This window comes from Herpailurus yagouaroundi, unplaced genomic scaffold, assembly GCF_014898765.1.
Source record: "Herpailurus yagouaroundi ecotype Mexico unplaced genomic scaffold, PumYag 246, whole genome shotgun sequence".
NCBI classification, from domain to species: domain Eukaryota; kingdom Metazoa; phylum Chordata; class Mammalia; order Carnivora; family Felidae; genus Herpailurus; species Herpailurus yagouaroundi.
In genome coordinates this window covers 5,669,108-5,686,769 of record NW_024412463.1, presented here as the reverse complement: position 1 = coordinate 5,686,769, position 17,662 = coordinate 5,669,108, and the positions used below count along the sequence as shown (strand labels likewise).

General features: G+C 37.9%; 1 pseudogene; it reads left to right on the top strand.

The window, feature by feature from the left end:
- Nucleotides 1-323: 323 nt before the first annotated feature.
- On the top strand, nucleotides 324-642 carry LOC121019922 (ragulator complex protein LAMTOR5-like; annotated as a pseudogene).
- The last annotated feature ends 17,020 nt before the right edge of the window (nucleotides 643-17,662 follow it).

The following is a 17,662-nucleotide window of genomic DNA, read 5'->3' as shown; positions in this document are numbered from 1 at the left end:
CATTACACAATACATATACATTTTTTATCATTTTATTATTTATTTTTGAGAGAGAGAGAGAGAGAGAGAGAGAGAGAGAGCGCGCCCAGGGGAGGGGCAGAGAGAGAGAGGGAGACACAGAATTTGAAGTAGTCTCCGGGCTCTGAGCTGTCAGCACGGAGCCTGACGCGGGGCTTGGACCCACAAATTGTGAGATCATGACCTAAGCCGAAGTCAGACACTCAACTGACTGAGCCACTCAGGTGCCTCTATCTATCTATCTATCTATCTATCTATCTATCTATCTATCTATCTATCTATATCTGGGCCTGGGGTGGAAAAGGATGCGATGTGTTGTGGGATCTGGGGCTGGGCAGACAGCAAGTGGGATCGAGGAGACCTTGAAGCAGCACTTGGAGGACACAGTGTAGAATCTATCCATTGTTGGAGTCTTACACACAGATTCACAAGAACTTAATCTGGCCAGGGGACCCAGTCAGAGGACATGCTGGGGTGATATCAGTTCCAGCCCATCCAGCAGCTCAGCTAACCTCAGACCCCACTGATATCCCTATGGTGTATCTAGAATCAGATAATGGGAACATCATGATCCAGAAACACGATGGCATCACAGTGGCAGTGCGCAAAATGGCCTCGACATGAGTTCTCCAGCAGCCTGTCATAGGGGCTCAAGCCTACCGATGCTAATTAACTTGCAGAACTATTAAAGTTCCAGTGGTTAGGCCAATTATTTAGTGTGCATTGGACACTTTGCTATTAATTATAGAGTAAGCTGCATTTTGACACTCAATGGACTGACTTATCAAAATATTAGTAAGAAAGGATCATGTTTTTGAAGGAGCAGATCTAGGTCATTTTGTACACAGAGTTTTGTTGTGTTCAATAAATCTGGTTGGAGGAAAAAAAATAAATTGTCTAGACTGTTGACCCATGAAACACACTGAGAGGTATTTCCAAAAACTGTATTCCGAGTTCAGCTATGTTTGGGAAATGACTGGTTAAACTAGCAAAATCACTTTCTTTTTTATAATAGGATATCTCAGAGACTCTAGTATGATAGTGTGCTTTAATAATCTCCATCAGTTTCTCAAGTTTCTTTGGCCAAGTCTTTTTTAACAGGCCCAGATAACATCTTTCAAGACTAACATTCTGCAGAACTCAACATGGTAAGTGCCATGGCCTACCAATATGAAAGGCAGGCCAATTAGGGCGGACAGAAATTTAGGGATAGAGCATGACGTGTTCTCTGTACATGAAGAAGTAGAAGCCTGGCCATGTTGAAGATCATAGATTCCCTTCGCTGAGTAGACTTATCTGCATTTGGAGAGAAGTGGGGAGTTAGGACAGAGCCTCTAATCTGCAACAGAGAGTTTGGACACTACCCTCCAAAGGCAATTAGAGAGAGTTACTGAGAATAACCTGACTGCCTGTGACCTTGGGAAACCTCTCTGTCATGTGGCGGAGGGCATGCGTAGGGTAAGACAGCAGGCAAGGCAATCATTTAGGATCCACTAGAGTCAATAACGGAAGTGGTGAGGGCTTCAACTAAATCAGTGGCAATGAAAATGGGTGAAATAGAGTGACTTGAGAAATATTAATGCAAATTATTGCATGTTGCTAATCTTCCATTATACAATGGCATTTTTAACCACTTTGACAGGCCATCTTAAGTTCAAAGACTCCATTTTTTCACAGCAGTGAAGAGAATTCTATAGGAAGGTGATAAACGTAAGTATTGTGGCTGGCTTAGAATCTGGCCTCACTAGAAGAGGAATTTTTTAAAGAAGTGTTTCTAGAAGCCAGTTCTATGAGCTCTATAAGAGACTCCATTTTTATCCATAAAACATAAAAATACTAATGTATCCTATCCTGATATTCCAATACACAGGTGTCCTGTCTGCTTTGAGCCCCTTGTGTGTAGTTTTCTTTGTAAATTTGCAAGTGGAAAACATCAAGTCTTCCCCCCCCCCTTACCCCCTTCATGTGTTAAAACCATTGGGGTTGTAATGGGCATCTTTGGATCAGATACCTTCTGGCTCTTGCTGTTTCGGTTGCCTGCATGCTGGAAGATAAGGATTTGGCCAACCGGCAAGGGCTTGCACAGGGGAGCTCGCAGGGTCTCACTCATGCCTGGCAGCATGTGAACACTCAATGTCATTATGCAAGTTATCATCAATCAGCAGGCAGCTGCTTTCAGGACTTCCAGCCGGCAAGGCAAACATTTGTGCTCATGGCTTCCTCCCTGAGCGTGCTGGACCCAGGGCCCATCAGACAAGAGCGCTGCATACACAATCACTGCCCGCTGCTCTGGACCACTTGAGCAGATGTTCCAGGCTGGGGTCAGGATGCTCACCTGGAAGCCCTGTTGGAGCTCAGAGGAAGATGTGCAGATTAGAGACTGTTTGCTCGACACAAAGGACTTTCTATGAAAGGGCTGGGCAGGAAGAGGCAAAGCTGAGGATAAATCTAACAAAACATTTTTCAATAAAATAGCCTGGATGATGTAGACACAGGAGCGTGGGAACAGCCTAAAACAAAATGCAAAAGACAACAAAACCTTTGGATTCTGATGTAATGACAGGGAGGCTGGCCAGCTGTGTGAAAGGAAGAAGAAGAAAGAACATTGGTTCCATAACCAATAAATACTTCTGAGGCACATACGTGCCCAGCGATCTGAGGGATACGAGATGAGAAGCTAGGACCTACCAAGTCCGAGAATTTGCAAGCTCCTTGGGCAGAGAAGACAAACCGATGGGAACAAAGTGGGTATGAACAGAGCTTGCTGTCAAAATCTTGACTTTACTCTATGGAATACATAGGAGGGGTGTGTTCTAACTCTGGAAGTTTCTGTGAGAGAAGTCCTTTATGCCTCTCAGCGGATACAGCCCTGAAACACCTCTCATTTAAGAGGGAGGGGTCAAAGCGAGTCCAAATAAACAGGAAATGCCCTGGGGTTTAGGGTGTATATACCAGAATCTCCCAGGAGCTCTTAAGATTTCACTGCACAGAATCACACACATGTAGTTGTTAAAAAGCAGAGACCTGGACTCCACATTAGAGTGACTTTTTTTTATATAGATCGCAGATAGAGCCCTAGGAATCTGCATTTTAAGCAAACATCTCAGGTGTTTCTAATGCAATTGACCCAAGCCCTTACTTTGAGAAACACTGCTTTAAAGGTAAAAACAAGGGCACCTGGTGGCTCAGTTGGTTAAGTGTCCTACCTCAGCTCAGGTCATGATCTGACGGTTCACGGGTTCAAGCCCCATGTTGGGCTCTGTGCTGACAGCTCAGAGCCTGGAGCCTGCTTCAGATTCTGTGTCTCCCTCTCTCTCTCTCTACTCCTCCCTCACTCACGCTCTGTCTCTGTCTCTCTCAAAAATAAACAAAAAAAAAAATAAAAAATAAAGGTAAAAACAAATGAAAGGAGTTTAGACTAAAGTTTTCCTAGATTATTAACCTGCCCCCATTATAGGGACTTCTGTGAGATCTCTCTCAAACTACATTAAAGACTTTGTGTATTCATTTATGGGCATTATACTCTTGAGGGAGAAAGTCTATAAATTTCATTACATTCTTCCAAGGGTCTGCCCGCAACTTCATCTACAGCCATTAATCTCTGAGGATATTTCTATTTGTTTTGAAAACAAATTCCTTGTTTAATTCTTCTATTGCCCGGCAAGACCTGGAAATCTCATTCTCTTTAACTTCTGTGGTTTCCAACACCAAGAAGTCCTCTCCCAAACTGAAGGTGAAAAATCCCTCCAGTGATTGAGCTTCCTGATCCTTGATATCTACCTGTCTTATTGGACTCATCACACGACATCATGGTTATTTACTTAATGTATGTTTTCCAGTGGAAATTTGAGGCAGGGGCCATGCCATCGAATTGCTCTAGACAGTGTGCATAACCTAAGATGTGTCTGGTGCACAGAAAGAGTTCAATTTATAATTTCTAATAATTGAACAAATATGTGTGTAGATGTTGAATGTTGGGAGAAACAGAGAATAGAGGAAATGTATTCCTGCTTTTAATTCTTACTTGAAGCTGTAATAGAGGAACAGTCTGGTATTGAAGACAATCTGAGATAAAGAGATTGCTAAGGTCTTTATGTCCCTGGATATTGGATCAGAATCTTGGCACTGCTGGTTCCAATGGTGTGTGGTTCAGCTTTTCAACGAGTCAGGGAGAACAGAGTCCTTACATCAAATATGATACGATTATCAATTATAGCCAAATTCAACCAAGACAGGTCTGTTTCTGCAGTGGCATAACGAATGCCATTTCACATTTAGAGAAAAGCTAAATCTTAATGCTCCCAGCCTTGCCTGATTTCTGCCCAGGACCTCCCTGGTTTGAGGAACGATTGCTAGTTATCACTCCCTGTGCCTTCCCCAGGCCTGCAAGCCATGCTCCCTGCCACAAGTCCTGCCTAGACTTCTCTCAAAACACACTTATTTTCAGCTGTGGAAGACATTTACTTTCCTTCAAACGGAGAACTGTTTCTGGCCAGAGGCTTTTAGCAGATGAGCAAGGGCTATAAACAACTCTTCATCCCCTTCTGCCTGTAATCTGGAATTTTCAATCACTCGACCTCAGCATCCGTAGACTTCAGCCTGGCAGGAGCAGCAACTCCAAACTCATGTTTGCAGTTACCAAGTAATGAGGCTGTTTGTGAAGCTGACAAGAATAGACTTTATTGGCAGCACTTCTGTGTGCCTGAGATTGCATTCACACCTCTGGAAACGAAAAAAGATACCATCTTGGAAGCGCTGGGGCCCCTTGTGAGAACACGGTTAATCTTACTGTTGGAAGACAAAGGGCTGTAATCATTCCTCTGTGTGTCACAGATAAGTCTACTAGAAGCCTGTGGTGGGAGAGAGTTACTCTGGATGGAAGAAACAGCTAAATGGATCATCTGAGAAAAGCTAGTGGTGGCGGAAAGAGTTGAAGATGCCCCTCAGTCCAGGAAAAGCTTGGGTCTTGCAACAGGAAAAGCAAATATTAATTAAATTAAATAAAATCAGTGGCTATCGATCTTTGGTGTTTGATGATTTTTTGGGGGGTGTGCGTTTATCTGCAGTAGTTAGCTAAAACACTTTCAGTTGGTTTTTGCTTGTTTTGTTTGATTGGCTTCATTGTTTGTTGTCGTGTATTAGCCAGCCAGTGACGCAGAAGAAGTTGTCTCAAGGTTAAGGATCTGGGAGTGCCCATCTATCTCAGGTTACTGTTCTTTTATTAATTATTTCATTAAAAAAAGCCAACACACACTTATTGACCCCTTATTCTGTGGTGGTGGGGGTCTCTCCTCTAGATACTGAAGATTATAGATAGGAACAAGATGGGTATGACTTCACCCCCAAAGGTAGCACATTCCAGTTAGTACAGGCAGACAACATGTAAATTATCATGGTAATCATTAGGAGAAAAGTAAATCCGGATTCATGATAGTGACTAGAGTTGAAAGGGCACTTTAGACTGGGTGTCAATGAAGGTGTCTCTTAGAAGAGCTGAGGTCTGAAAGATAAGGAGGCAGCCATGCAATGACCTAAGGGAAAGATTTACAATCAGAGACAATCAGAGCAAATTCAAAGTCTGTAAGATGGTTAGGAACACGAAAAACTCGAGTAAAGTGCCCAGTGTGGTTGGAACGGAATGATCTAAAAAATAAGTAGTATGTGGGTGTTCTTTTGTACTATTCTTCAATTTTTCTGTTTATTTTATAATTAAAAAAACTGGTATGGAATAAGGTGGAGAGCTAGGGAGAAGCCAGATCTTACGAGCTTTATGGGTCATGACAAAAGGCTCGAGTTGTGTAATGAGCATAAGGAAATGAAAAACCAATGAAACATTTTATGCAGGAAAGTTGCACAAATCTAAATTACCATACAATTAATCTTACAACTTTGTGGGAAAGGACTATAGAAGGACAGAGCAGGAAAGCTGGTGGATCATTGAAGACACCACTGCAGTCATCCATAGTGGATATGATGGTGGCTTGAATAAGATGGGTGGTGCAGATGAAGAAAGGAAGGTTGATTCAGAATATATTTAAGGGTATAACCAAAGGACTTGCTCATGGATTTGATGTTGAGCATGAGGGAGAAGAATCAAGGATAAATTTTATATTTCCGAATTTTTAGATTTAGCAAACTTACTCTTTTCCTGGTCAACATTTCTAGGCTGCTCTTCAGTATGTTTAGGGGTGATTTTGGTGATCACAGTTATTTCAGATATACACAAGTTACTCATGTGAAGAAGAGGAGTGGCATAAACAGATGGATAACTCATGCGGGTAGAGTTGGCATGAAGTTAAATAAATCAAAACGTAGGTGGAAATAGAGATTGAGAGAAAATGGATGCTACATAATCAACTTTGGAGACAATGCTCAACTTTGGAGACAATATACTTCTGGGTCCATTCGCTGAAAACCATAAACTAGTGATTGTAAGATCTTCTCTACCTTGAATAGTTCATGATTTCATGAACACTGAAAAGAGTGTCGTGAAGTAGTCATGCAGGACAAGAGTTTGTAAGTTAGTTGGGGTGTGTTCAACTGCATATTGGAAATTCAAAATACCAGTAGCTTAAGCAAGAGACTGTTTCTCTCACATATAATGATACAGAAAAAGATGATATGGTCTCCCTGTCAGAGAACCAGGCTCCTTCTATCTTAGGGTCTTACGGTCATGCCCATAATCCAAAATGATGCCTCTATGTCCACATTCCAGAACATAAGACGAGAATACTTTTTCCCTTTGAAAGAATGCCTGATCATTTTGACTGATACCCTGACTGTCAAAACTTAGTCACTTGGCCACACCTAAATACAAATGATACTAAGGCTAGTGTATTTATTTTTATTCTAGTCATGTCTTTTGCTTAGGGGGAAAAAAAGTATTCTCTACAAGGAATCAAGCAAATGATTAAAGGGTTTAAGCAGGACTCTCCTTTTAGAGATAAAATAGGGGCAAATTCCTTTCCCAGGAGGCAAATTAGCCCTGATCAGTCTGTTTATTATTTACATGTTAATATCTCTTTCTTCCATTAAAATGTTTCTGTATCTCCATCCCTTTGGGCAGTGTGCGCTCATACTATACACTCAATAAAATTTTTACTGAAAATACAGATGGATGGATAATTATCCAGTCCATGAAAGATCATAATAAGAATGGAAAATAACTGATGATTTACTTGTTCATATATTCTTTTCTTTTGTCTTTGTTTTCTTTCCCTCTTTTCCCACAAAATAGAACCCAATCCTCAGGCTAGATGAAGGAGGGTGGCGAAGGTATACTCCTATGTGTAGAATATCTGGGAGACAAGTTATTCTTCCTTAAAAGGTTGGAGGCAAGGGTTATAGTACTTCGTAGAAACTCAAGACATGTTTGTTGAATGTTTAAGGGAGCAAAATATTATATAAAAAGAAACTGAAGGACAGAAGGGACGTCCCTGGCCCTCTAGGATAAGGCAGATATAAAAAGCCTTCCTCCTTAGGTAGGGGTATCTCAGAGTTTGGTGGGTTCAAGAGCATGAGCTTCTCCTTGTGAGGTAAGAGTTTGTATTGTCAGCAGCAGTGGGGCTTCAGACACTTTCACCTCAGCCACCACCACTGCAGAGGGAAGAGCCCTCCAGAAGAGGCACCAACAGGCACAGCAAATCCAGGAGAAATTACAATTTATGATGAAACGCTGTCAAGTCAAAACTTTTGCCAAAAGTTTCCATGGAAGAAATACTTCATGATAATTATCTCTGGGAAGAAACAAACATTACTCTGCTAGTTTATAGGTGCTGTTTATGGAGATGGAAGAAAAATTTCAAGGGTTTGGTAGCAGAATGCCAATCAACAGTTATGGATCAGGCTGGGTTGTAGTCCTACCACTTTTCATCAATTTGTATCCTGCTTTCAGTCCTGGTGGATGATGAGTCAGTATAAAGAATATCTAGGTCTCTTAGAAATCTGTGGACCAGATCCTTAATTGTCTCCAATGGCAGACTGATGAAGATGCCCTGTCCTGAAACAGATTTATATCTTATTCAAAATTCACAAACTCAAGAATCATCGGTGGTTTTTTTTTTGGTTGTTTCTGGCCATGAGATCGATACCAATCAGTGAAGTAACATTTGGACGTTCGTAATCTTCTGGCCACCTTATGGTGCTGATAGGAAGCCTCTTACCCCTGGTAACACACACATACTCACTTGGTGGCTACCGTGTGGTTTCATTGACAGCCATGAGATTTTCTCTTGCATTCCCAAGGATACCCCTCACTTTTATTGTCATCCCAGGTGACTGGACATGGTAGACCTAATCATAGACATGGGCTGGGGCTACAATAGCACCCTTAATCTCTCTTGCTATTCTTTAAATATTTGCCTTTATCTCCTCCACGGTGGATGTTCCACGTTCACGAATACTAAGATGAATACATCCCTGCTTTCAATGAGTACACAGTCTAATGAGCAGAGAGGAATACAGACATAAGCACTTAGAGTGGCTGGTCAAGTAGATATTAAGAAATCAGAATCCACCAGATCTGATAACAACATTCTCCAGGATCTATATCTGAGCTTTATCTGGTTCATGATACAAACAGAATTAAGGAGAGGTGATAAAAAGGAAACAGTACTAATCAAGCATCTTTGTGCCAGACTCCAACTGTATTAACAAAATAAACATATCCTCATAAAAAGCTTAGTCTATATTATTTTTCTAACCCCGATGTGAAGCAAGGTTCACCATAGAATTCTTCAAACATGAGTATTAACAGGAGATGCTCTCTCTCCTCTTTCTTATCATTTTCCCCTGGAGCAATTTCCCTAAAACACACATTAAATCCTAAATGAGGAATGACAAACTGCTCTTGCTTTGAACAGGAAGGAAATCTGCCCACTCTCGCTCTAATCCTGCAAACAGCCAACAGGTGGGTGGCATAGGTGCGTGCCAAATAAGGTCCATTATTATAACAGCAAGTCTAATACTGACGCTTGTGTCCCAGCACAATGCTAAGACTTTACATTCAATGGGCACTTGGATTCCTCTCACTACTTTTTGGTTAACGGTTATCTGATGATCCTCTGTGTCTAAAGATCCAAGAAGTAAATTCCAGCTACTGGGAAAAATTGCTTCCCTACCTGCATTTGGCTGCATATCCTACAGTGCTATAGGCAATGTTAACACACAGACTCTTTCTTTTCTACTCCCTTTCAAAGACAAGGTGCAGACTCTCTACCAGTGTAGTTCTTTGTCATTATGATTACGATCATTAGTAATAATAGGTTGGTGTTGTAGAGTGCTTTTCTTACCAGCTGAAAGCACTTCCCTTTGATATTAACTCAATTACTCTCCCAAACTATTTCTTCTTCTTCTTCTTCTCCTTCTTCTTCTTCTTCTTCTTCTTTTTTTTTTTTTTTTTTTTATGAAAAGACACTCTAATGATGGGGTGGGTAGGGGCAGCAATGTAAGATTCATATAGGTTCCTTAAAATTTTGAAATTACATTATTTACAGTAAAATCCATTCTTCCCTTTGCATTGCTACTGCATAGCCAATTTTCTATTTCTATCTGATTCTATCCCTTTCTTTATACGTCACATTTCAAGAACTCTTAATGTAAAATGTAAGTATGAAAATAAATATTCCTACCTTGGTCCAATTGTACCTATTTTTCTGCCACTTCTTCATAAGTGGGGATTATCTTCTTTATACTTAATAGTCTCAATTTCAGAAATGATCTTTTGTGATAATGCTTTCTCTAGGTTTGCTGTACATCTAAAATGATTATTTTCACGTATCCTTTTTAGCCATAAGAGATCCAGCAGAAATCTCATTAAGACCATTTTAGCCTTTATCCCAGTCTTCACTGTTAATGTTTTTCCTTGTTTTCTTAAGATTCAGTCACCATGGCTCTATCCTGTAATTTAACCCCAATCAATCTCAATTAATATTCTTTTCTGTACTCCTCTGCCCTTCTGTTTCTGCATGACTTACTGTCTTTTCCCCTTACTAAAAGATTCTCTGTCTCCCGATTCCTAACTTGTTTATTCATCTTTGAAGACCCAATCAAAAGTCAGCCTTTCTCTTTAATTCTTTCTAGACGCCTACGGTCATTGAAAAAACATAATTCTTTAATGAACATCTGTATCACTTTACTTGTAGTTGTCATATATTTGGACATTCACTTATATTTATGGATATGTACACAACTATACTAAAATAAAATGTACCTTGAGGGTGGGAAATAGTCCTGGTCCTTGTTGTATCTAATACATAATGATGATCAATTGATACTTGTTCAATGTATTAATGTCATACATGTATTACTTACTCAATAGATACATGCTGAATATGAGGTAAGGGAATGAATAGCTTAATGAAAAAAGGCCTCAAAATTAAATGTTGTCCAGAAATATGTTAGTTGACAAGGAAAGAAAATGACATTGTGGAGAGGGGTAGCTGAGTCTTGCCTTATTCCCCCCAACTTTTGTTTCTGACATTTCTTCATCTCTTTGTGGATATACCACCCTATGCTGGCTCATGGTGGCACTATTCCAGTCCAAATTTAGAACCATATGTATCTCTTTAGCTTCAATATGTGAAAGCTTCTATTATTACACATGCATAGCTTCTCCAATTGTCAACATCACCCATCAAAATGGGTATTTGTTACAACTGATGAAACTACATTGACATACCATTATCGCCCAAAGTCCATAGTTTACATTAGAGTTCACTCCTTGTGTTGTCCATTCTATGGGTTTGAACAAATGTCTAATGACACGTACCCTTCACCAAAGCATCATACAGATAGTTTCACTGCCCTAAAAATCCTCTCTGGTCACCCTACTCATCCTTCTCTCCTTCCCTAATCCCTGGTGACCATTAACCTTTTTGTGACAACCAGTGACCTATGATGACCATTGTCTCCACAGTTTTGCCTTTTCCAGAATGTTATATAGATGGAATAATATAGTATATAGATGTTTAAAATTGGCTTCTTTTACTTGGTAATATCCATTAAAGTTTCTTCCATGTTGTTTCGGCTTGATAGCTCATTTCCTTTTAGTGTTCAGTAATCTTCCATTGGCTGGATACACTATAGACTATTCACTTACTGAAGAACAATATGGTTGCTTCCAAATTTTGGCAATTATGAGTAAAGTTGTTATAAACATCCACTTTTTGTATAGATAAAAGTTTTCAGCTCCTTTGGCTAAATATCTAGGAGCATGATTGCTGATCATATGGTAAGATATGTTTAGTTTTATAAAACAAAAACACCCATCTCTTCTAAAGTAGCTATGCCATTTTACATCCCCCCAGCAATGAATAAGAGATCTTACTGTGACACATCCTTGCCAGCATTTGGAGCTGTCAGCATTTGGGATTTTGACCATTAAATTAGGTATGTAGTATTTTCCTAATGATATATGATACGGAGCATTTTCTCATATGTTGATTTGCCATCTCTACATATTCTTTGATGAGGTGTCTATTATGGGGTTTGGCCCATTTTAAAACTGGATTGTTTTCTTTATTGTTAAGTCTTAAGAATTCCTTGTATATTTTCGATAAGAGCTCTTTACCTGATAAGTCTTTTGCAAATATTCTCTCCTAATTTATGTCTTTTTTATTCCCCTGGTATTGTTTTTTGCAGAACTGAAGTTTTTAATTTTAATAAAGTACACCACCTCTTCAATTCTTTACTTTATGAATTGTGCCTTTGGCAATACATATAAAAAGTCATTGCAATACCCAAGGCCATCTACATTTTCTCTTATGTTTATCTTCTATGAGTTTTATAGTTTTGCATTTTATGTTTAGATCTGTAATCAATTCTGATTTAATTTTTGTGAGTAGTGTAAGGTCTGTCTATAGATTTTTTTTTTACATGTGGATATCCAGTTATTCTAGCACTGTTTATCCAAAAAATGATCTCTGCTGCATTGCACTGTCTTTTCTCCTTTGTCAAAGATCAATTGACTGTATTTAAATAGATCAATCTCTGGGTTCTCTATTTTGTCTCATTGATCTAGTGGTCTATCATTTTGCTAATATCACATTGTCTTGATTACTGTAGCTTTCAGGTATGTGTTGAATTTGGGGGCCATCAGTCCTCCAACTTTGTTTTTCTCCTTCAACATTGTGTTGGCTATGCTGGGTTTTTTGACTCTCCATATAAATTTTAGAATCAGTTTATTGGTATCTATAAAATAACTTGCTTAGATTTTGATTAGGATTGCATTAAATCTACAGAGCAAGTTGGTATGAACAGACAACTTGGCAATATTGAATATTCCTATCCATCAACATGGAATATTTCTCCATTTAATTTAGCTCTTTGATTTCTTTCATCAGAGTTTTGTAGTTCTCTTCATATAGATCTTTTAAAAAATGTTTATTTATTTTTGAGAGAGAGTGAGCAAGTTCGGGGGTGGGGCAGAAAGGAAGGGGGAGAGAGAATCCCAAGCAGGATCCATGTTGTCAGCACAGAGCCCAATGGGGGACTCGAACCCACAAACCATCAGATAATGACCTGACCTGAAATCAAGAGTTAGACATTTAACTGACTGAGCCACCCTCATATAGCCTCTCCTCATATAGATCTTGTACATATTTTGTTGGATTAATATCTAAGTATTTCATTTTGGAGGTGGGTAGTATAAATGGTATTATGCTTTTAAATTTAAATTCCACTAGTTCATTGCTGGTATATAGTGAAGTAATTGACTTTCATGTATTAACTCCAAATCCTGTGACCTTGATATGATTGCTTATTAATTCCAGGAGTTTTTGTTGTTGATTCTTTCTGATTTTCTATATAGATGATTGTGTAATCTATGAACAAATATGGTTTTATTTCTTCCTCCTCAAACAGCACACTTTTAATTTTCTTTTCTTATCCTATTGCATTAGCTAAGACTTCCAGTACACTGTTGAATAGGAGTGGTAACAGGGGACATCCATCCCTTGTTCCTGATTTTAGTGGATGCTTCTAGTTTCTCACCATTAAGTATGATTACAGCTATAGGGTTGTTTTTTTTTTTTTTTTTTTTTTTTGCAGAAATTCTTAATCAAGTTGAAAAAGGTTCTCTTTATTCCTAATTTACTGAAAGTTTTTATCCTGAATGGGTATTAGATTTTATCAAATGCTTTTGTTCTGCCTCTACTGACATGATCAGGTGCTTTTTCCTTTTTTTACTCTATTGATGTGATGGATCAAATCAACTGATTCTGAATATATATAATTCAGCCTTGCATACCTGGAATAAATCCTACCTAATCATGATATATGCATACCTGGAATAAATCCTACCTAATCATGATATCATGATATATACTTTTTTAGAAACACTGTGGATTCAGCTGGTTAAGATTTTGTTGGAGCACCTGGGTGGCTCAGTTGGTTAAGCCTCTGACTTCAGCTCAGGTCATGATCTCACAGTCCAGGAGTTTGAGCCCTGAGTCAGGCTCTGCTGAGAGCTCAGAGCCTGGAGCCTGCTTCAGGTTCTGTCTCCCTCTCTCTCTCTGCCTCTCCCCTGCTCATGCTGTCTCTGTCTCAAAAATAAATAAAAACATTAAAAAAAACTAAAGAAAAAGATTTTGTTGGGGATTTTTGCATCTATGTTCATGAGAGATACTGGTCTGCAGTTTTCTTATAATAGCCTCCTCATTTTGGTATTAGGGTAATGCTGGCTTCATAGAATGAGTCAGGAAGTATTCCCTCTGCTTCTATCCTCTGAAAGAGATGATAGAGATTTGGTATAATTTCTTCCTTAGATGTTTGGTGGAGTTCACCAGTGAACCATCTGGGTCTGGCAACTTCTATTCTGTAAGGTTATTAATAGTTGATTTAATTTTAAACAGATATAGGTCTATTCAGATTATTTATATCTTCTTATGTGAGCTTTGGCAGATTGTGTCTTTTAAGGAATTGGTCCATTTCATCTAGGTCATCAAATTTGTGGGTAAAGTATTGTTCATAATATTCCTTTATATTCCTTTTAATGTCCATGGGATCTATACTGATGTCCCTTCTTTCATTTCTGATGTTAATAATTTATGTCCTCTCTCTTTATCATAGACAGCCTGGCTAGAGGCTTATCAATTTTATTGATCTTTTCAAAGAACCTGCTTTGGTTTCATTGATTTCTCCATTGATTTCCTGTTTTCAATTTTATTGATTTCTGCTCTAACAGTTTATCTCTTTTAAGCTTGCAGTCACAGGATCCTGCCTCCCTGACAATATCCCCACCTAAGGACATTTCTTGCTATCACTTGGGAATACTTCTCAAAGTATAGACCTATGAGAACAAAACCACAGGGAAAAAATGGGGCTTGCGTTTCAAGTTATACTGTCTACTCTGAGGACCTGACTTACCCTCCCTAGGAGACTGATAGCGGGAATAGTTCCTTCTCTGCAAGGAAGGTATCATCTATTACTCACAGGGGTGTCCAGGTCTTTATCTGGGAAAGACAGCCAGATCATAATAAAACAACATAGTATGCATAGAAAAAAAGTCATGTATAGGAATGAAAAATTATTCAGTTTTCAACCTCAATTCATTATTCAATTCAATTATAATACTGTAATTCACTTATTCATTGGAGGCATTCAGTAAACATCAGCTAACTAAAGAGATGTTTAGATGATTGAGATGTTACATAGTTTTCCCGTCCTTTACATAATTTGCTTTTAATGTAAACCTGACTTCTTTATCCAAGAAATCTCACCTCCTATCATTATCTCTGGCCTAGTTACATAATTTTGGTTCTCTCTCTTCATCAGACACCTTAATATTGCAAACATCATCTCCATCACCTCATTTCCTCTTACGTCTCCAAGAGCATTTAGGATCTGAAGTAGCAGGAAACATTACATTCATGCAAGCAAGGTTCACTAATAAAAAAAATAACTATCTTGGTTTACAAAGAACATTTCTAATTCTCCAGTTCAATATTCTTTTCTACCACAGAAACTATGTTGCCTTTTTTATTCTTGATGTTATATTTTCAGCTGTGAATGTCTCCACATTTGGAATTTTAATGGTATTAATGGTATCATTGTCAAATTGGTAAGCCCAGTCCTAAAGTTGCTAGAAGTGGCAACTTTTAGGGGCATCAGTGGTGCCAGGTAGGTCTGGGTGGCTGAGGCCTACATTATGAAGAAGGGTAGACATACAGAGATCCAAGGAAGAGAGAAGAGTTGAAATAAGTGAATGGGGAAGGTGGAAAATATACAGAAGAAAGAAAAGTGGTTGGGGAAGGAATAATAATGTAGAAATTGATAACTATCATAGGCTCACCATGGCATTTAAGTGTTTAGGACTTCCCTAGAATAAAGGCTTTGGCCTCACCCTGACATAGGTTTTGTATTCTGTTCATTTTCTTTTATTTCTAGAATTATAATTCTGTTCCCATTTCTAGGATATAAATGCCTCCTGAAAATTGCTCTTTCAGTGCAAGGCTAGTATGGTTCTTAAATAGTTCATATCTCAATGGATGAATGAATAAATAAATGATATAAATATCATACACACACTTGTATTTATTTTTATGTACTCTATTAATAGGTATTTTCTATAGGATTCATCCAAAAGATTATTTGGTTTTTAAGGTTTCTGAATTTTATTTATTGAAAGCAAACCCCATCATTTCCTAAGTTAATAGTTTCTCCCCATCTTAAGGGAAATTTCCTAGTATTTTGGTATCAGTTTTAACCTTGATTGCATCTAAAAGTTATATATATATACATGTTTATAAAAAATCCAAAACTAATAAGAGGAAGTTAAATGAGTTTCCAAAATGAATAGCCAGTCCTAAATCTGTATAAGATGGCTATTAAATATATCAATATATCTATATCTATATATAGAGATACACACACACACACACATATATGTATATATATGTGTGTGTGTGTGTGTGTGTATATACACATATATATATGTGTGTGTATATATATATATATACATATATATGTATACACATATATATGTATATATATATGTGTATATATATATATGTATATATATGTGTGTGTGTGTATATATATATATATATACACACATACATAAAAGCCCAGTGTGGGGCTCAAACCCATGAACCATGAGATCATGACCTGAGCTGAAATCAAGAGTTGGATGCTTAATGAACTGAGCCACCCAGGCACCCCAATATATTTATATTGTTAAACCAGAAATGCTAGATCCAAATACTTTTTTTAGATTTAAATATTTTTTAAATGTAAAATAAGATATCACATCTACTTAACTCTACCTACTCCTAGGACACAGACCATGAGACAGAAATACAAATTTATTACAGTTCCTTAGCATTTGCTATTCTAAATATAATTTTGCACATTCACTCCCTGCCCTGTCTACTCTTCCCCTTCCCCTCAACCAATGGCTCAGCCAACTTGCCATCACCTTTCTATATCTATGTCAGGTGCACCGCCACATCAACTCCAGAAAGTTTTCTAAGGGATATGTGCAACCACATCCCTCATCTTAAGATTCAATAGGAGAAGGGGGGGGGGAAGGAAAATCCATGCAATTGCCAATTTGCAGATACTGCTCTTAGAGACAAGCATGAGGAAGTGGAATTAAGGTGACATACAAACCATAAAAACAATAGGACATATTTATGGCAAGTAAACTTAGAAGAAAATGTTTAGCCTTGCAAGTTACCAGTGAAATAAAAATGAAAAGAATAAAATTTATTTTCAACTATCAAATAGACAAAATAAAATTATCCTCAGTATTAGCTAAAGTTTTGTGTAAAGAGTACCCAATATTGCTTGGCAAAAATTAATTAGAAAACTCTGGGGGTTTTCTTGCGTGTGTGTGTGTGTGTGTGTGTGTAGGTATAACTTTATACATATTTTTTACTGTATTGTATTAGTTTCATGTGTAAAATATAGGGATTCAACACTTGCATACATTACCTAGTGCTCATCACGACAAGCGCACCCCTTAATACCAATAGCACTTTTCCCAGAACTAGAATAAACAATTCCAAAATTTGTATGGAACCACAAAAGACCCCAAAGAGTTAAAGAATACTCTTTTTAAAAAAGACATTTTGCACATGTATCATGTGTCTTAAATTATGTGTGCATATAGGGTCGGGTTCTTCTGCCAATGTACCCTAAGGAAATAATCAAATTCATAAATATATCTGCATTTTATGTATGTAGTTGCTAATCACACATGTGAAAAATTAGAAAATAAGATAGGCATCGAATGATAAAAAGATTTTTTAAGTGGTAGAACATTCATATCAGAACATGATCTAGAAATATCCTATCAATGGATATCGCCTACCCATTAATATATTAAAATAATTTTTAATAACTTAGGAAATACATGTACTCATCAGTTTAATTTAAAAAATACTGTACATAGAATGATCCAAGTTTGAAAAATAGAAACCATATCTCTAGGTACAGGGAAGGTCTGGAAGGATATAAACCATGTTTAGCAGTTAGAGGTCATTTTTTTTTCATTATCTTAATTATTCCTTCCCTTAGTTATACATCTCTTTAATTATTCAAAAATATCCATTGAGCTTCTTGTTCTGTCTTCTGGAGTACAGTAGACACAATCAGTGAACAAGAGACCTATATTTTAGGCCCTCACAGAGCTTAAAAGTTTTAA